Source organism: Echinops telfairi, unplaced genomic scaffold, assembly GCF_000313985.2.
Source record: "Echinops telfairi isolate 266 unplaced genomic scaffold, ASM31398v2 ScPeMD7_7400;HRSCAF=8409, whole genome shotgun sequence".
NCBI lineage: Eukaryota > Metazoa > Chordata > Mammalia > Afrosoricida > Tenrecidae > Echinops > Echinops telfairi.
Genome location: NW_022111300.1, coordinates 6268890 through 6289794, shown reverse-complemented (window position 1 = coordinate 6289794; position 20905 = coordinate 6268890). Strand labels below are relative to the sequence as shown.

The window sequence follows — 20905 nt, the reverse complement described above, 5'->3', positions numbered from 1 at the left end:
TTGCCACGTGCAGGGAGACACTCCAGAGCAAGGTCTTTTGTAAAGATGAGGTAAGCATTTATCTTCCCCAGGCAGCTGGCGCTGGCCGTTCACCATAAATCCATTTCCTCTTTTTCCTCCGCCCACAGCTGGACTACATTTCTTGCCATCTTTCTGGTCGGGATAGCCATGCACGTACGTTCTGCATGTCACTGTTGAGTCGGGGTTTTTAAGAAATAAATGTGCTCTCCTCATCTTTGGTTCTCCTTCAGTGTCTCCGTGCAGAAGATCACCCGGCCCAGGAAATGGTGCAGTCACAAATGGGATGGATTCTGGAATCACCACGTGGGAGCGAGCAGCCAAACAACTAGAACAATTTCCCCCCCACTGAAACCGGGCAAAACATGAACTTCTATTGCCTTTCCGTCATGATCCACCTTTTCGTGGGCCCTTCTGCCACAGTGGTGGCTGTCAGGTGCCGTGGATTCAGTTGCGACTCATAGCAATCTTGTGTCCAACAGAACGAGGTTCCGTGGCGGCCTCACTATTGTTGTCACATTTGCGCCCACTGTTGCAGCCGCTGTGTCAGTCCATCTTGTCCAGCCTCTTCCTCTGATCTACTTTGCCAAGCACGATGCTCTCCCCCCGGGACTGGTTCTCCTGACACCATGGCCAAAGTATGTGAGATGAAGTCTGGCCATCGTTGCCTCTAAGGAGCAGTCTGGTTGTTCTTGTTCCCAGAAAGATTTGTTCTTTTGGCAGTCCGTGGAACTTTCAGCATTCTTTGCCTACACCATCGTTCAAATGCGTACCTTTTTTGTCAGTCCTCAGTATTCAATGTCCTACTCTCATATGCACATGAGGCAATGAAAAATACCATGACTTGGGTCAGGCACACCTTAGTCCTGAAAGTAACACCCTTATTTTTCAATACTCTGGAGAGGTCTTGTGCAGCAGATTTACCTAAATGCAATGTGTCATTTTATCTCTTAATTATTGCTTCCATGAGCATTGATTGTGGATCCAAGCAAGAAGAAATCCTTGACATCTTCAAACTTTTCTCCCTTTATCATGAAGTTACCAACTGGTCCAGTTGTTAAGATTTGGGTCTTCTTTACATAGCAATGGAATCTATACTGCAGGCTGCAATCCTTGATCTGCATCAGCCAGTGCTTCAAGTCCTCCTCGCTTTCAGCAAGAACGTTGTGTCATCTGCATATTGTAGGTTGTTAATAGTGGTAGAGTTGGTTTAAATCTACGCAGGAGCGCCTTGGAAGAAGGTTTGTGGATCTGCTTCCAAAACATCAACTGTTGAAGAGCTTATCGAGCACAGTTCTACTCTGACAGACATAGGGCTGCCATGAGTCAGAACTGAATCTACTTGACAGCAGTTCAGCAGTTCATTTGGGTTGGGTTTCTATGCGTTAGTGCAGCGATTGTTACCCACGTGCATTCTCCTCATAGTTATAAGAATGATGAAGCTGGGAGTAGGGTTGGGAGAAAAGCTAGGCAAAGGAGTCTTTTTATATCCCAACTTTTTCTAAACCCAGGCTCAGTATAGACCCTCTTGATCTCACTATAAGGAGGCCTGGTAACTCTGTGTTGGGCTGTTAGCTGCAAGATTGGCAGTTCAAACCCACCAACAAGCCCGTGGGAGAACGAGGAGGCTGTCTGCTTCTGGAAAGAGCATCATCTCAGAAACCTCCTTGGAGCCGTTGTCATCTGCCCTAGTTAGGGTCGCTGTGCGTTGGAATCAACTTGATGGCAGTGAATTTGCTTTTGACCTAATTCTTTAGGACTCTGAGCAGAGTCCTCTTCCCTTCCCAGCAGCCCCCTCCGCTCAGCATGCCTGGCATCTGCTAAAACGACTGGCCTTTAAAAAAAGACCTGGCTCATGCTTTGTGTCTTCAGGCATTCATTTGACCCTTTGGAGCCATTTTAACACCTTGTATAGTGAAAAGTTAGCTGTCTATTAGTCTATCAATAATGTGACTTATTAACAACAAAAATTCTTCATATATAGAGCATGTACGTAGTGTCTTCAAAAGCAATATCTGTCATTATTTGGGGGAAATGTTTTTAAGTTCCAGGTTCAGTTCACATCTGCTTCTTGAGGCACAATAGCTTACTTCCCATCAGCACACTCCTGCACGGAAACCCACAGAGGTTGTCACTGAGCTAATTCCTACTCGTGGCAAATCCTTGTGTCCCAGGCGACGACTCTGCTCCCTCGGGTTGTCAGTGGTTGATTTTCCAGACGTTGACTCTCGTGTCTTTCTCTGGAAGCACCACTGGGCGACTGGCCCCTCCAGCCTCCAGGTGAGCAGCTAAGGGCATTGACTGTTTGCACCACCCAGGGGATCCTCTGCAAGGAAAGGTCTACACTAGAACTAAATCACAAAACCAGACAGTGCCCCATCCTCCAAACTATATTATGGATTTGACAGAGACGATTCTTATGCATCAACCCAGAAAATCTGTGTGCTTGTATCCATACACACCCAGAGAAGGTTCCAGTGAGGATTGAGCATGTTGTGCTAGCTCTGCGCAGCAGAGGGGGGCCTGCTTTGTGTTTATTCCGGGGGCTTTGCTCCAGGTTCTGCCTGGAGGCCTCCCTGAAGAGGAGGTGTGGGCCGTGTCCACTTCTCTTCTTTTTCTAGGGCACTGCCAACCTGCAACCTTGGCGCCATTTTTATTACTTTTTTTTTAACCTTGGCTTTAAAGGTGTAATAACACAACTGAAAACAAATCATCGGCACATTTTTTTTACCTGGAGTTGCCAGCTGTCCTGGATTGACCATTTCCATCCAGTTAGAAAGGCTGGTTCTCAGAGAGAAGTAAGTACTTCAAAAGCCTTTGGAACGTCTTGTTCTCTTTTAAACTCCTGAGTCTCTCAAGGGAAAGAAGCCACTACTTAAGTTGCTGAGTATACGTTTCAACTTCCTCCATGGGTAATATGTGCTATCAAGACTTCATTTTACATTTAAAAATAATATTCCAACTCAAAGGGGAAAATTCCTCTTTGGGCAGGTTTTCAGGAAATAAATGCTTATCATGTGAAATTTTAGAGAAAAAATAAGTGAAACTAGTCACTCAACACTTTGATGCATGTAGTGAGTTCTAAATCCCTGGGGGGAAAATCTATTTCTCAACTATTCTCCTAGGGGTACCAGTCTCTCAGCTGGCTAGACCACAGTTTTAGGCCAGGACTGACTTAAACCAGACTGCGACCTTTCTTTCTTCTATAGCAGTGGTTCTCCACCTTCCTAATGCTGTGACCCTTTAATACAGTTCCTCCTGTGGTGGTGACCACCCAACCATAACATTATTTTCGTTGCTACTTCATAACTGTCATTTTGCTACTGTTGTGAATCAGGCGACCCCTGTGAAAGGGTTGTTTGACCCCCCCAAAGGGGTTGCGACACAGGTTGAGAACCGCTGTTCTATAGCAATGGCTTTCAACCGGGCACTAACAACCACATCCTAAAGTGTGCCTCTGAAGCCTGGGTCAAATGAGGTCTGGTGCGTACTACACTTGAACTAAATCAAGTTCACACACACACACACACACACACACACACACACACACAGATTTCTGATCTTCTCTAAAGAAGTGGCAGGTACTGGCTAGCTGTTGAAATAGTAGGGACCACACACTGAGCAAGAAACTTGCAGGAGAAACTGCATTTCTTAGTTTAGCAATGGTCTCTGTTTTGACAGGGCGGGTCACTAGAGGAAAGCACAGATTGAAGGGCCCACAAGCATCACTCCAACCACATCTCTGTAGGAAAGCTAGCCAGCCTCTCTCAGAGGTGCCTCACTGCCGAGTGGCGAGGAAATATACTTGCAGTGGGTGGACATGCAAGCGACACCCTTGTTTGTTCTCTTGCCAAAGAGGGAGAAGTGGCCTGTGCTACACACAGAGTTGGGCTCCACAGCTATGTTGACTGACTTGGCTGCTTGGTCAAGATCTAGAAGGAACTGGATTGGGAGACCCTAGGACAGCGGTTCTCAACCTGTGGGTGGTGACCCCTTTGGGAGTTGAAAGACCCTTTCACAGAGATCACCGATGACAAGGAAGAGGCATTAGGATGAGCCTATGGTTTTGAGCACAAAGCACATCTTTGTCTCGCGCAAATGGCCGCTGGAGAACTACTTCTGCTGAAGAGGCTTTCAACAACGAATTAGACAGGGTGGATCTTCCTGTGGACGTAGACAAGTAACACGCTGGGCCATTAAAATCACACCATTTCTTCAGGAGACCTGAACAGTCCCGGGGGGAGAGGGGAGATTGATAGCCATTTCAATTTGATACCTACTCTAGGATTGCCTACGGGGTCTCCGGCAGTTCCGCCATCCAAAGGCTAATCGAATACCTGATCTGACAGTATTGGCTTCCTGCACAACATGCTACAGTGGGCACATGACCACGAAACTTACTCATCATAAACTTTGTCCCCCCGAAGGAGCTCATCTAATGGGATCATGGGAAATCTCTTGGCAGCTAGAGTGCTGGCTGGCGGGGTGGGGTGTCAGTAATCTATAGGGTTAGGGTGTTGTCCTCCAGCGTGCAGTCTCTGCATTGGCCTGTGTGTGGTCCTAAGTCCTCTATAACTAGGATTCATTGGTAAGGAACCCAGGGGCAGAAGCAGATTTGAACTTGCTTACAATCACTGCTTCTAAGGCTTTAGGACTTGCAACTTTAGGCTGTGCCCTTCTCCTGGCTCCCATAGCACCAAGCAGGCAGTCACTGGACTTGCAGCTGTGCCTACCTCCAGGTCTTCCCAGGCTCCTCCAGTCAGTGGAGAAACTGTTAAAGAATTAGTATCGTGGTGGGTTAAAATAACGATTCTGGGGAGCCAGGGTTACTCCTACAAAGTGTCAAGGAGGGATGCAACTGGAATCCAGGAAACTTGCTGGGACATTTCTTGAGGCTTCCATGCTCTGGGATAGCAGAAAATGGGCAATGATACCAGATATGGCTTGAAGACTCAGGTTTCTCAGGGATGGAGTTCTGGGTCACCTCGGTAGGCAAGTAGCCTCAACTGCCTAATGTCCTGACCCAGAGACAGTACCATCTCGAATGGGTGGTTGAGAAGGGAACTGAAGGCTGCTTCATGGGCCCTGAATTCTAGAGAACCCAAGAGAGACCCCCAAACCCTGGCACAAGATGTGGGTCATGCCAAGTGGGCTCTATGTTGTTGAATACAGGAATGTTGGGTGAACATACAAATGAAAACCTGTGCCTTTCTCCCTGGGGTCAAGCTGCTCAAGTGAATTCATGTTTGAGAACTGCTGAGAGATCTCAGGGGGAAGGCTGTGTTACCACATGATACGGTGCCCTGTTTCAGCAAGGTTCCAAATGTCTCTCCCACTCAGCTGTGACTCGCGTGGTGAAGGCTCACACACGGCTTTGGAAGGGCACCAAGCCACCTCTCCGCTTGCCTACCCCAGCCCATGTCACCAGCAGGAACTCATTAGTCCTCAGCATCAGGACGACAGGAGAAATGTAATCCCGAGCACTTCACTATTTTCCTTCCCCAAATAAAAGAGCCAAGCGACACATGGCTACAATTTGGATGCAGTGTCCCTTTTACACATTATTGCTCCACACATGAGTGAGTTGAATGTTTTTATAAGGGACCAGATTACTTTAGTTTTTACATGATCCCGTGTACCTTATCCCGATAAATGATCCAAAGCCCCAGGAAGCAGAATAAAACTTCAGTGTTGACAGTAGTCTAAGGCACCTTAATAGGAAAAATTGCTTTCCCTCCACTCCTTCATTTTTCTCTCCCGGGATTGGTTGGCCAGAGACAAAGTCTCCTGGAATGTTCCTGGGGGCCTGCATGGACCCAGAAGTGCTGTGGCCTCTTCACCTAATCGTGGAATGCGAGGCTCTGAAGATACGGCCAGAAAACCGACCAGCCTTTCACTGTCTCCACCGTTTTTGCTCCCTCTTGGTCCTGACCTTCAGACAGCCTGGCTGAAGGACTCACAACTCGGGTTGAATGGCTCCGTCTTGATTTAATGCTAGAGTGTTTATTGGCACACTTGGAAGGACCAGCGGACTCAGAACAACAGCAATGAGTAAGCAGCCACGACTGGCGTTTGCCACCTTTGCGGGGTGTCTGTGAGAGCCTTCACAACTGCTGCCTCACCCGCCGGTGGGCTTTTAGGCTTAGGCTCCTGTCTGAGAAGAACTTTTGATTGCCCTGGCCTTTCAACAAATGTTTAAATCAACATAAAATTTGCTGTTGGTGCTGGTCTGATAAAAACACACTTTTCTCCCCCCATTGTTCACAATAAGTTGCACATTGATTTTCACATCCTCCTCACTTCTTTATTTTTAAAAACTTTTTATTAAAAGATCATTTGGTTGGGGGCTCTTACAGCTCTTATAACAATCCATACATCAATTGTAGCAAGCGTATTTGCACATATGTTGCCATCATTCTTTTCTAGACATTTACTTTCTATTGAGCCCTTGGGATCAGCTCCTCGATTTTCCCTCCCCACTCCTCCTATCCTCGTGACCCCCTTGATAAATTATAAATTATTATTTTCATATCTTACACTTCTGAATTTTGTCTTTTGAACATCTTTGCAGTATTAAGTATTCTAGCTGTGGCCAAGCTAAATTTATCCCTTGATTCAAATCTGCCAGCATGTGCATTATGGGTTTGTGAGATATACCATACATGGCCCATCAGGTAGGACCCATATAGATCTAGCCCCACTCAACTCACTGCCAGGGAGTCCATGCTGACTCATAGAGACCCTTTGTGGGTTTATGAGACTGTAACAGTTTACTGAGTGTAGAAAAAAAGCCCAGGGGGAACCAATTGCAAGGATCTATATATAACCTCCTCCCTGGGGGACGGACAACAGAAAAGTGGGTGAAGGGAGGCGTCGGACAGTGTAAGATATGACAAAAATAATAATTTATAAGTTATCAAGGGCTCATGAGGGAAGGGGGAGCGGGGACGGAGGGGGGAAAATGAGGAGCTGATGCCAGGGGCTTAAGTGGAGAGAAAATGTTTTGAGAATGATGAGGGCAATGCATGTACAAATGTGCTTTACACAATTGATGTATGTATGGATTGTGATAAGAGTTGTATGAGCCCCTAATAAAATGATTTTTTTTTTAAGGAAAAAAAGCCCAGTCTTTCTCCTGCTGAGTGGCTGCTGGTTTTGAACTGCTGCCCATATGGGTAACAGCCCAACGTGTAACCACTACACCACCAGAGCTCCATATAGATCTAGCTGAAGGTGGCAATTTCTGGACAGAAATAGTACTGGGGATGGGGTTTTCTTTCCTACGAAAAAGCTGTCCATGCACATGGACATAAAGTAATCGGATGGCTACATTTTCATGCAAGTTCTGTGACTTTGACCAGCAAATCCATCTCAGAGCGAATGGAACTTGACCTCTGATGATTACGGCGCGCTGCTTCTGCTCTAGCCCAGATTCTGTGAAGACAGATGCTAATGAAGGCGACTGGTGAGCTGCGAATGGTTTTTGACAGGTGCAGAGGGCATGGCTTCTGTGGGCAGAAGGGGGAACACCCCGGGGTTTGCTCCATTGTCCTGCAGCATCATTTCGTATCCAGTGTAGCCACTTAGCTCTCGTGACCTTCATTTTTGAACATAGGAGAGCACTTTACAGAAAAGCTGAGAAGTTAATGCAGAGGGTTCCCGTCAACCCTAAACCAATACCAATCGGATTAGCATCTTATAATAGTGTGATGCATTTATTCTGAGCAGCGAACTGATGCTTGTATATTGTTCTTAAATGAAGTCCATGCTTTATGGAGATTTCCTTAGCTTGCTCCCAGTGTCCCGTGTCTGATCCAGGGTCCCATCTAGCCCCCAGCCTTATTTGTAGCTGTCATGTTGCCCTAGGTTGCTTGTTGTGGCTGTGGTGATTTCTTTGTTTTGGATGACTTGACAGTTTTGAGGAATACTGGTCAGGTATTTTTTAGGATGTCCCTTTATTGAAAATTGTCTGATATGTCCCTCATGATTAGACTGGGGTCATGGGTGTCTGGGAGACAGATCACAGAAATACCATTTCCATCATATCAGGACACATGCTACCAACATGTTTTATAACTTCATATTGGCTTTGATCACCTGCCTAAGGTAGTATCTGTCAGGTTCTCCACTGCAAACATGATTTCAATTTTGTATGCTTTGGAAGAAACGAACTGTGCACAGCCACACCTAAGGAATATACAGCTGGGCGCCCTCTCCTTGAAGTGGAGTAACTACAGAAATTATTTGGGATTCTTCTTTATGGAACACTTATCTCTTTCCCCCCATTTACTGGTATCTGTATTGTTCTGGTGGCATCGTGGTTACATGTTGGGTTACTAACTGCAAGGGCCGAGGTTTGAAACCACCAGCTGCTCCCCAAGAGAAAGGTGAGGCTTTCTACTACACCTGTAAAGAGGTACAGCCTCAGAGACTCACAGGGGCAGTTCTGTCCTGTCCTGTAGGATATGAGTCAGCATCAACTTGATGGCAGTGAGTTAAGTGCTTTTTGGTTTTTGGTATTGAAATAGTTGGGTCCTTAGATTTTTATGTTAGCGTAAAGATGTATCAAAGTATCGGGCTAGAATCCAACCTGTCAATCAGGTCACACAGTCTGATGAGACTCGTTGGACGTGTGGCCTAATTTTAAGTGGAGAAACTGGGAGCCTTTCTCTCTCTCTGCCCGTTTGTCTTGTTTGCTGGGACTCTGCTGCCAACCTGAGAGCTGCCAATACCTGCCATGCTTCCACCGACCTTGGATCCACGGGCGCTGCACTCACTGCCGGTGATCTTTATGCTTCCCAGGTCACCTCTCTGAGTCACCAGTCTGCTGTGAAGTGCGTCTGCAGAGGAACTTGCGTGCTAGCATTGCACTTACGGACTTGAGTTGGACTAGGCTGGGATGGAAGATCGTGTAGAGACCGCTCTTACCTTACATTACATATGGCTTCAAGAGGGTACGATCTGCAGGAGAAAACGTATATGCAAAAGGGGCAGCCAAAAGTTTAGGACACGAGGGTCCCTGCAGTATAGACACTCCAGAGCCCAGAGCTTTATGAGGGGTAGGCTTAAATACTTTCCCTGCACGCAGCCTACAACATGTGACAGGTTGCACACAGAGGGACAGTTCACAATTCGAAGGTTTACAAAGAAGCATGAACACATCAGCCAAGTTCTTCACGGATGAGAGGGGAGGATGAGACTGGGAACAGGAAGTAAGTGATAAGTTTGCAGACTGCTGTCTTCTGCAGCTTTAGTCAGGGAACAGGAGGCAAGTTTATCTCAGGTGGAGAGACAGGCCAGCCACTGACTGCTTCATCAGCTCCCCTGGCTGAGCCATCAGCATCCTCCCTCGGGCCGTGAACCCTGGAACAGTCCCCCCCCCCCCCCCCCCCCAAATACCCCCCCCCCAAGAAAACCATTTTATTTGGGGCTAATACAGATATATCGTTTCATAATTCAATCACATTAAGCAGTATTGTACAATTGCTACCACATTCAGTTTCAACATTCTTTTTCTTATTGAACTCCTTGGTATCAGCTCCCTTTTACCACCCCTCCCACTGTACCCACCAGCCACTTGTACGACTTGCTGTCCCTATTGGTTCATCCATGCTGGGTTTCATCTACTGAAAGACAGTAAAATATGTAACAAAAATTCAAGAGGGTGACACCCCCTCCCCGCCAATGACCAAATACATCTGAGATAAACCCTAATATGAACCAGCAAAAAACCAAAAAAATATAGAAAATGCTGAAAACCAGATCAGGCCTAACGTGAATCAGAGGGGGAATCAACTGACAAGGTTGTAACCGTTCAAGTCAGGTTTATCCCTTTGATCTTCTATTGTCATCTCTCCAATGCACTCGCTCCAGTAACCACCATCCTCCCATCCCTCTAGTCTGGATCGAGGGTGTGTTAGTCTGGGTAGACTAGGGAAACAAATCCACAGAAATTCATATATAAGAGAGTTATATATAAAGGATAAGTGGACTTTAAGAAAGCATTCCAACCCAGTCCAGTCCAAGCCCATAAGTCCGACATTAGCTCGTATATCCAACACTGATCTACGAAAGAAGTCCTCTCAAACTTGCAAAACACATGCAATAACGCCGACTGCAGGAGGAAAGCTGAATCTGTGAGCATGTAAGCATCTTAGTGCTGGCAGGGTCTCCACGCAGCTGCTCCAGCACCCAGGGCTGCATCAGGGTAGGTCCAGGTGGCTTCTTCTCAGGGATGTCTCGCAGGAAGTGAGCCTTGCCAGCTGAGGCAGAGAACTAGCAAAGGCAGCTGCACACTGGTCTGACCATCAGAGAACAAGAAACCCAAGAACAAGAAAGGTAAGGCTCACTGAGCCATTTATCTCTGTCTTTCAATTAATCCCACATGTGTTTATCGGCCAGGTTGGCAAATAAACCTTAACTATCACAGAGGGAAATCACCGGAGGCTTATTTCCTGTGTAGGCCTACTTCTTGTTGTCAAGCTCTCCCTTGTACTCAGATGAGTGTCACTGGATGTGTTTCTCTCGTCAGCCTGGCCTAACACAGACATGACTATTCATTGTATACGTTGGGTTATAGTCAAGTTCTTACAGCTTGGGTCAGTGGTGGCTCTGTCTGTTGGTTCCTGTGCTCCTCTCACACCCTTCTATCACCGTGCTTATTTTGTTTGGGGCCTTCCTTTACTTCCTGGCGCTAAGCTCATCTGATGGGTTCCCTGCCCCCATTCTTAGAATCCGTCATTTCTCCAAGGGTCCTTGGTTCCTCTTGTTGGAGAACGGCATTCAAAATCAGGCTCTAGGTGCTGGGATGGGTGATGGTTACTGGGGTATTATGTTTAGGTCTTCTCAGCTGACAGAGCAGAGAAATATATGTTTGCATGATAACTTGTGTATATACACACATCTACAAATATTTTTATATATAACCATTGTATTTATATTCAGCTAAACACGAACTCACATCAATAGCTCCATATCTAATTTCATCACCAAATGGCCATTCTAGCCACCTCCCCTCATAAATTTCCACTCCAGGAATGAGAAACCTGGCTCCCACCACTTGCCACCATTTCTTTAATTGTTCCCCTTCAGTATACATTTGTAGCAATATCAGAATTGTCAACACATATGCTGAAGGAAATGACTTTAGTAACTACAATACATTTCTTAAATCTAGTTCCTTTTAACTTAGTCTTGCAGACCTCAGTCATTTCCAAAGTTAACTTAGGTCGGCACATGTCCATCCCTGTATGCATTCCTTTCTGGGTTCTTCTGACCGCCTAAATTATCTGCCCAGAGGACCCTACTACAAAGCACTTCGATTTCTTGTTTCATGAATTGTGCACTTCACTATATCCCTCTGGTCTCCTGCCACCATTTCTCTACTGATGCTTCTTGCTGTCACTAGTATATTTCTTGTTCTCTGTTGCTGGGTCTAGGTTCTCAGCACAGAGACCAGTCTTCAAAGGACTCAATTAACTTCTGGCACCTTTTTCTGGGTGGTAATAAAGTTCGCTCTTTCAGCTTCTGGGATTGGCTCTCTTTAAGCCTATAGGATGGTAAAATTGACCAATCCTTTGTTAGGGTTCCATATACCTTATTTGCATATACCCTTGCCAGGGTTGTCTGCATCTTGTTTGTATTATTAGTAGGCTATCCAAGTCCCTTGGTGGGCCACAAACACTTCATTTAAATAATCCAACACGATCATTGTGTGGGAGTCTATGGCTAGAAGGTCATTACACTACATCACAATCTACTACTACAGTATCATACAGTTGTATGCAGTTTTATTTAGTCTTACTGTCCTAAAAAAACCCCATGCTTCATCAATATATTCATCCATCCCACCTCCCTAGTAACCACTGATCTATTTTTCTAACTCTACCATTTGTATTGTTTGTTTGTTTTTACTTCTTAGCGATCCAGGGAAGATTTATTAGCATGCTTGTTCTGAGGGGCAAAAGAAGAGAAACTGATTCATTATTCTTGTTTTAGGAAATACATGTATCCATTACCAAGTAAAAATACATTGATTTTTAGCAATTCTGGGGCATAACATGCTGGATTTTGTTTTCTTTTGGTTTATTGAATTGCTCTGCTTTCACATTATCGTGTTGACAGAGTGAAGTAATTCAGTGACAAAATGTCCAGTTATTTTCCCCCAGGTACATATAATCTGCAGTGTAAAATATAGAATCCTGCCCTCTGGCGACAACTTTCCAAGGTTCACCTCACATGACCAGATCTCTGTTTTTACACATCTTGAGCAAGTGATTGATAGCTGCCTCAGATTTAGAAAGGTAATGATTCTGAAAGAAGGCCTGGATGTTGGCAGACTTTTTTTTTTTAGCAGTTTGCCTGGAAACGTTTGCACCTTAACAGGCAAAAGACCAATAGAGATTTGGTAGCCAGCGATAAATCCAACTATAACCCAGAGTCCTTTGATGGGCAATGTACCTACTGCCAAGTTCAACAGTCTTCCCCCACTAGACCTGTAGGCCACGTCCACACCTTTGTGGCACCCCTTTTTAAGGACAGCACCGCTGTCTCTGTGTTATAGTTGATGGGCTGATCGTAGTCCAGAGACTTCGGGAAAGCAGACTTTTCCTCAGAAGAGAGCAGGTCTCCGTTAGGTTTTACCCTGTCTGAAAACTGCCCAGCAGCACTTTGCACCAGATCCCGTTTCCCTTCCAAACTCTTCCGGCTGATGAACGCTGTAGTGCCACTTACCAGCAGGTGGAAGCCCTCCGCTTCACCGAGGGCGCTGGAGTTGTAATGTTGCAGCCACAATCGTGGATTCAGCAGAAAAGCCAGCTGCGACGTGGCAAGCCGCAGCGGGGAACCTGGCACGGACACCAAGACACCAAGACAGCCGCTTCCCTGAGGCCTTCAAACCCGGAATCAAAGGGGACCGTGATGTCAACCGGTGACTATTTGATGTCAGATTCAAGGACACCAACAAATCAGTTCTGGATGAGGAGGTCTCTGGGGAGCAGTTCCAGGAAAAGTGACCACGCTGGGCAAGACGGGATGCTTGAACCTTGGAAGTCCGAGAATGCAGATGACATGTCCAGCATGGTCTGCAGTGTGTATGTGGCCCCGCCTCCACCGCTAAGCCCCCCAGCCCCATCTCTATAATTAGGCTTTTTCTGGAATGTCATCTAATTGCAAGCCTACCATAGAGTTTCTTTTCAAATGGCCTTATTTCAAGCAGTAACATGCATTGACAATTCTGCCATGTCTTTTTATGGCTTGATATTCTTTTTTCTTTCTTTCCTGCTAAATGAGATTGTATTTTATGACAATCAGTTTGTTTACTCACCGACATCTTGGTTGTTTCCAATTTTGGGTAATTATGAACTAACTTGCTCTACACATTATTCTGAAGGGTGGTTATTGAAAAGATCCTTAAGACGAGTGCCTCTAAGGCTTTTTCCAGGTCATGTTCAGAATGCCAGTTACATGATGATTGGGAGACCCGTGGCAGACCAGGGTTAAAGACCAGGGCTGCATACCACACCTACTCTGCTGCTCAGTGCCTGCTGCCATAACACCGCGGAGACTCCACTGCCTCAGTTGGAAAAGGAGAGAAACAGCAACCAGATTTCCCTAATCCATAGGCATCATCTTTCCGAAACAAAGGCTCTTATAGGCAAAATACTTGATAAGCACTGCTGAAGGATAAGGTATTATTGCCCAGCCAGAGGTCAGCAAGCATTTTCGGCAAAGAGGTTTTCAGGCCACACTGTTTCTATCACAGCTACTCAAGTCTGCCTCTGCAGCACAAACACAGCCAGAGACGGCACATAAACAAGTGAGCATGGTCGTGTGCCAATACAATTTCATTTATAAAAAGAGTGGGCTGAATTTGGCCCCTGGGTTGTCTTGAATAAGCATGGAAAGACAAACTATTATTTTTATATTTTGCTTCCTTTCTCCTCAAATGTCTTCCAAATACAGTGCTGGGAGGACATGCAATACTTTACTAAGAGTGTTGACTCAGAGACCGAGAAATCCCTGCTGGAATTAAGGAGTTAGTTCTTGTCTGTTCTTCTTCAGAAAACACAACTACCTTCTCGATTTCTTTTTTTCTTTAAAAAAAAATCATTTTATTAGGATATAATCCAAACATCATACCATTCACTAATTCATTCATGTAAAGCTGTGTTGTACAATCGCTACCACAATCATTTTCTTCTTTTTAAAAAAAATCATTTTATTGGGGACTCATACATCTCTTATCACAACCCATCCATCCATCCATTGTGTCAAGCACCTGTGTACATATGTTGCCATCATCATTCTCAAAACATTTTCTTCCTTCTTGTACTCCTCGATACCATCTCATTACCATCCCCACGTGCCCTTGTTCTAGTTGTCTCTATGGATTCACCCAACCGGGGTCTCACATACTGAGAAACACAGGAGGATACGTGACAGAGAGTCAAGAATGCTACCAACGATAACAAAATACAAGAGAGATAAGCCCCAATTTTGGGGGAGGGGAAAACCCCAGAAAATATTAAAAACCAGATCAAGCTCAAAGTGTGTCAAAAGGGAGATCAAGTGACAAGGTTTTAGTCATTCTAGTCAGATTTATCATCTGAATCTACTATAATTAGCTAGTAGATTAAATAGTATCTCTACAATACTCTCTGTCTGGTAACCAGGTTATTTACATCCCTCACTTATGGTCAGAGAGGAATCACTTGGAGCTTACTCCACGTGTGGATCCTGTAAATGTATTTTGGGCTTCCACTGTCATCTGTAGCCTCCTGCAAACCAGAATCTCAGTGTTAAGCTCTGGTACCATTCTCCCCTTCTCATTTGGATTATGTCATTTATAATCCTTGGATCACGGATGTTGGTGTGCTTTTTCCATGTGGGCTTAGTTGGCATCTCACTTAGATGGCTGCTTCTTTGAAAACAAGCCTTTAAGAGCACAGATGCTGAGTTAGTTAATTGTGCCAGCCTGGCCTATAATCACATGTGGGGCTAATTGAAAGGCAGAGGGATAAATGGGTGGTGAAGCCTTGCCTTGCTAGCTCTCGGGTCTCTTGTTTTGTGATGGTTGCACTGGGTGCAGCTGCCTTAGCAGTCCCCTGCTTCAGCTTGCAAGATTGACTTCCTATAAGACATCCCCAAGGAGAAGCTACATGGAACTATCCCGATGCAGCCCTGGGTGCTGGAGCAGCTGTGTGGAGAGCCCTGCTAGTGCTGAGATGCTTGTTTGTTCACTGACTCAGCTTTCCTCCTGCAGTCGGCATCATTGCCTCTGTTTTGTGAGGTGGAGGACTTTGTGGACTGGTGTTGGGTAAATGGGTTAATGTTGGACTTGTGGGCTTGGGCAACATTGGGTTGGGATGTTTTCATGATGGACATTTTCTTTACATAAAACTCTCTTATACATGAGTTGCTGTGGATTTGTTTCTCTAAAGTACCTAGACTAATACAGATGCTATTCTTCCTGATAACTGGGCACACATTTCTTCACTACTTTTTGTTATAGCACCCATATCTTTCATGTTTTCTTCATAAGGGCATGTATGGAGCCAGGACCATGTTGTAAGAACTAATTATTCTTAGATTGGAGCTAGGATTAAGTGTGAGCCCCAAATCCATTCCTAAATCTATGTTTTCTTTTTTTTTTTTTTAAATCTATGTTTTCTATCTACCTCTTGTTCCCCTTTGACACATCAATGTTATTTTATGACAGATTATCTTATCAAGTATCTCCCTAGAGCATAAAGTCCTTTTGTTGATAGTGTCCTTGATTTAGCCCATGGTAATGTATTTACAACACAATTGAAAGAGATTAAACAAGTGTAGGTGAACTACAAATCGTAATACATGGATTATTGACTTGCACAGATTAAGTCCTTATGTGACTGGACATCATTTACACAGTGGGAGTTGGCAGTTAAGCAAAATCTATTGTAATATCCACTGACAACGTCAGACACAGGTCTCAAGAATAATACATATCTTAATAGAGCAAGTAGGGCATTGAAGTAGTAAGAAAATGTTAGCCCGCCTACTGATAGAGCAATACTCTTGGTACAGCTGTCCTCTGCTTCTTCACACTCCGTGTAATTTCGCCCTTAATCTTCGGGTTGCAGGTGTGTTTATACCACCTTGATTTCTGTTCAGGGTCCTTTGTCAATCTGTAGCGCTGGTCACCCATTTAGACATAGTATGTGCCTGGGATGACTAGCGGCAACAGCACAGATTGTTAAGCACTTGGCTAAGTTTGAATTAACCTAGAGGTGCCATTTTACCTATAGAAGCAGAAGGATGCTCTGCTCCTGAGAAATTGCCGTTAAAACCCTTTCTAGAGCACCAATATACCGGACCTGGGGTCGCCAAGAGTCAGAATGGACTTGACAGCAACTGGCTTGGTTATTTTAGGGGATGGCATGGCTAAGGTTGTGTGTCAGCTTAGGCCACGACTCTCAGTGGCTTGGCAGTTACGATGTAGTTATCCTCTCTGAGAACTGAAATAATGCAACCGCTTCTCTGATGAGATCTGTTCACAGCCAAATGATTGAACAGGACTTTCCTAAGTGGCGCGGTTTGTTTTAATATATACGTAGGCTCTTTGGCAAAACTCACTTGCTTTTTGCCGGATCTGGAACCTGCAACTAGCTCATCACCTGACCTCCCGATTCTCGGGACTTGTGCCAGTGGCCTGCCATATAGTCTGTCAAATCTGGGAGCTGTCAGTGGCCTGCACCTTTCCTTCGGATCTTGAGTGCATTTGCTGTGGCAGTTCTTTCCCACCCTGTTGCTCTTTTAATTCTCTGGTTCAGTGACAGAGATAGAAGGTTTCAGTCATCCTTTGTCTTAGGTTCTCTAGATGACCAGTGATAGTTACATATACAGAGAGATTTATCTCAAGGAAATGGCTCATGCAGTGGTAGAGACTGGCAAGTTCCAAGTCTGGTTGGCTGTCAGGATGCCAGGCTGGAGGCCTCTCATGTAGCTGCAGGGACTGATGAACCCAAGATCACGTGGGGCTTCTCTTCGAGCTTTTTGATCCATGTGGGGGACCATTGGGGAATGTCCAAGAGACCCAAACTATATCCCTGCTGGCTCTTCTTTCCCAAACATTATTTTTTTAATGTAAAGAAAAAAATTTTTTTAATTCCATCCTACCTTTGTTCCTGTTTTTTAGTTAAAGATATCAGCTCTATGTTGAATTCTTTAAGATCTTAATCTCTTAGGAGGTCAATATATTCTCTCTCAATCCCCCTGGCTGCTGAAGTAAAATTTCTTTGCTTTCAAGATATTTCATCTGTTCTAGCCTATAAAGAAAAAGCCCCTTAATTTGAAACTCACAGGTGAACAACGGTTTCTTTGATTTCAATATATTTATCTTCCTCCCAAGAACAGAACTGATGGAACCTTATTTTGGAGCTAAATCCTATTTCCCAAAGTGGGTGGGGATGCTGGAACAATCCGGAGTGCTGCAAAAGCAGATACCTATACTTTATTCTGGTTATGAACTTTTTTTGGTAGGCCAGATAAGTTTGGGATCCTATGATGGTCTAAATACTTGTAAGATAATGTAGAGACTGGCCCTTATCTTACAAATTGCACAGGTTTGAGAGGGTACGATCTGCAAGGAGAAAACTTATATACAAAAGAGACAGATAAAAGTTTGGCACTAAGACACTCCAGCGCCCAGAGCTTTAATGAGGGGTAGGCTTAAATACTTCCCTGCACACAGCCTGCAACATGTGACAGGTTGCACACAGAGGGACAGTTCACAATTCGAAGGTTTACAAAGAAGCATGAACACATCAGCCAAGTTCTTCACAGATGAGAGGGGAGGATGAGACTGGGAACAGGAAGTAAGTGATAAGTTTGCAGACTGCTGTCTTCTGCAGCTTTAGTCAGGGAACAGGAGGCAAGTTTATCTCAGGTGGAGAGACAGGCCAGCCACTGCTTCATCAGCTCCCCTGGCTGAGCCATCTGCATCCTCCCTCGGCCCGTGAACCCTGAAAGCGGTGGTCCTGTCCTGCTTGCTGAAGGAGTGAACAGCTTTTCCCTCCCAAATAATGAGGAACAGGGAAACCACACAAGGAAGCAGAAGAGAAACCTTGGACAACATCTCAAAATGCCATCCCTGTGTCCCCTCATATGAGGAAATCAAGGCCCTGAGAGGTGAGCCGATGGCCCAAGACTGCACTGGAACGACAGAGGTGTTAGGGCTCTTCAAAGACTCCACAGGAGGCGAAAGCCGGGTCTTCCTCCCACAGAGCTGGTGCTTATGTACAGTTAGCAGCCCAGCAGGAGCCGCTCTGCCACCAGGGCACCTTTAGATGGAAGAAGGCAGGAATGAAAGAAGGAGGGAAAGGAGAAGCCAGTGTACGTGAACAAGGAGCTCTTGGTGCCTCAAAACAATGATGGCATTGTATTCCCAAAACACTTGGGAGAGAGATGGGACTTCTACTCCTGTAAAGAGTCACAGCCTCAGAAACTCACAGAGCAAGTTCTACTCTGTGCTGTAGGGTTGCTATGAGTTGCCATTGACTCTGGCAATGGCAGTGGCAGTGATCCAACAAAGAGGGAATGCCAACTGTGGAGACGCGTCAGGAGACAGGGAAGGGGAGGAATCCACATATCTGCTTCCATTTCTTTGGTGTAGCAACTGTCCCATTCATCAGTGAACCCCCGACAGGAATGCCATTTGGCATGCGATGGAGTGCTATGAAGCTCAGTCCCAAACATTTGTCCACGTGGAGGCAATCCTGTCCTGTGGAGGACCACAGCCCGTGGAAACACTGCAACTAAAGTCACATCAGGCCTTAGTGAGCTGCTGGGACCGCCTGCCTTTTGCTTGCCTTTATCGTTTGGTTTACAATGAATTGGTTGGCTTTTGCTATCCCCTTTAGAGTGAGAGATGTATGTAATTATTATTGTAATGGTTTAAGGAAAGGCTAATTAAAAAGACTTATAATAGTAGAATAAGTGAAGAGTGAGTCGGGAATTAAGATTTTCATGATTGTAATATGATTTGATTTCGCGTCCATGGTATTCAGAATGGAAGCACATGAATAGCTTGTAATTTTAGGCTAGAGAACAGGAATGCTTGTTCCTGTCCCTGAATAAGACTAGAGCTTGTTCTTTTGAAATTATTTTTAAAAAGACAGTCTTTGTCAGGTTTCATTCACAGAGGCTCGCCCTCTGACTCCATGCCCTCTTCTTCTTTCGCTTCTGTGAATGCTTCGGCTTTGGGTTTTGTTGACCTGACTCTGCTGGTGCAGACCTCTTAGGGAGGGGCTGGAATCAGAGCTGAAGGCTGACATTGGTCTTGGCATGAGTGACTTGATATAGGTGTATTCTCAGAAAGAAAGCGTGGACTTAGGTAGGTAGCCAAGGGGCACTTCAGGGGGTTCTCTTGGATATATGTGAAGTTTTAGTATAAAATGATCATCTTTTTTGTGGAGCTTCAATTAAGTGGTATTTGAGAGAACCTGAAATCGAGAGTATTTTATAAAATTGGTACTTTTGGAGGACAATTTTTCTTTTAATATGTTATTGTCTAAATGGAGGCATAGCAAACACGTTATTATCAATACAAAAAACAAAATCAAGTTAAGTGCTCCGACATATGTAATGTGGTAATTTTATATACTATGACCACGATAGAGGAAGTTTAGACATTGCTGTTGTTGTTAGGTGCCAGCGCGTTGGCCCTGACCCATATGGACCCTGTGCCCAACAGAATGCAACTCTGCTTGGCCCTGTGCCCTCCTCACAATTGCTCCTATGGTTGAGCCCAGTGTGTGGCCACTGTGCCAGTCCATCTCCTTGAGGCCTCCCTCTTCTTCACTGCCCCTCCACTTTACCCAGCCTGATGTCCTTCTCCAGAGACTGCTCTCTTCTGATATGTCCAATGTAAGACAAATTCTCATCATCCTTGCCTCTCAGGAGCACTCTGGCAAAACTTTTCATAAATGTGAGTCATAAAATATTATTTTTTTGTGATTGATGGAGTTTACTCAGTAGAATGTAGTAGAATGTCATCAAGCCCCATCCATATGGTTGCATCCATCTAGACTTTCTTTTACTGGCTGCATAGTATTCCATTGCAGATCTGTACCAGATTTTGTTCTTTTTTTTTTAAATCATTTTATTGGGGGTTCGTACAATTCTTATCACAATCTATACATACATCCATTGTGTCAAGCACATTTGTACATTTGTTGCTATCATCATTCTCAAAACATTTGCTTTCTACTTGAGCCCTTGATATCAGCTCATTTCTCCCCCTCCCTTATGAACCCTTGATAATATATAAATCATTATTTTGTCATAGCTTACACTGTCTGACATCTCCCTTCACCCACTTCTCTGTTGTCCATCCCCCAGGGAGGAGGTTATATGTAGATCCTTGTAATCGGTTCCCCCTTTCTACCCCATCTTCCCTCCACCCTTCAGGTATTGCCACTTGTGTTAGTCTGGGTACTTTAGAGAAACAAATCCACAGAAACTCATGTGTAAGGGAGAGTTTTATATAAAGGTTAAGTGCGCATCAAGAAAACATATCACCCAGTGCTCACCCCAAGTCCACAAGTCCAACATTGACCCATTAACCCGTACGTCCAACACCAATCCACAAAGTTGTCCTCCATCTCACAAAACACAATGATGCCGACTACAGGAGGAAAGCTGAGTCAGTGAATGTGTAAGCATCTCAGTGCTGGCAGGGGTCTCTACACAGCTGCTCCAGCACCCAGGGCTGCATCAGGGTAGGTCCATGTGGCTTCTCCTTAGGTATATCTTGCAGGAAGTGAGCCTTACCAGTTAAAGCAGGGAACGGGCTAAGTCAGCTGCACCCTGGTCCGACTGTCAGAAAGCAAGAGACCCCAGAACTAGA

At 45.0% G+C, this 20905-nt stretch overlaps 1 pseudogene; it reads right to left on the bottom strand.

The window, feature by feature from the left end:
• Positions 1-12121: 12121 nt before the first annotated feature.
• LOC115871656 lies at positions 12122-13150 on the bottom strand (annotated as a pseudogene).
• Positions 13151-20905: the final 7755 nt, after the last annotated feature.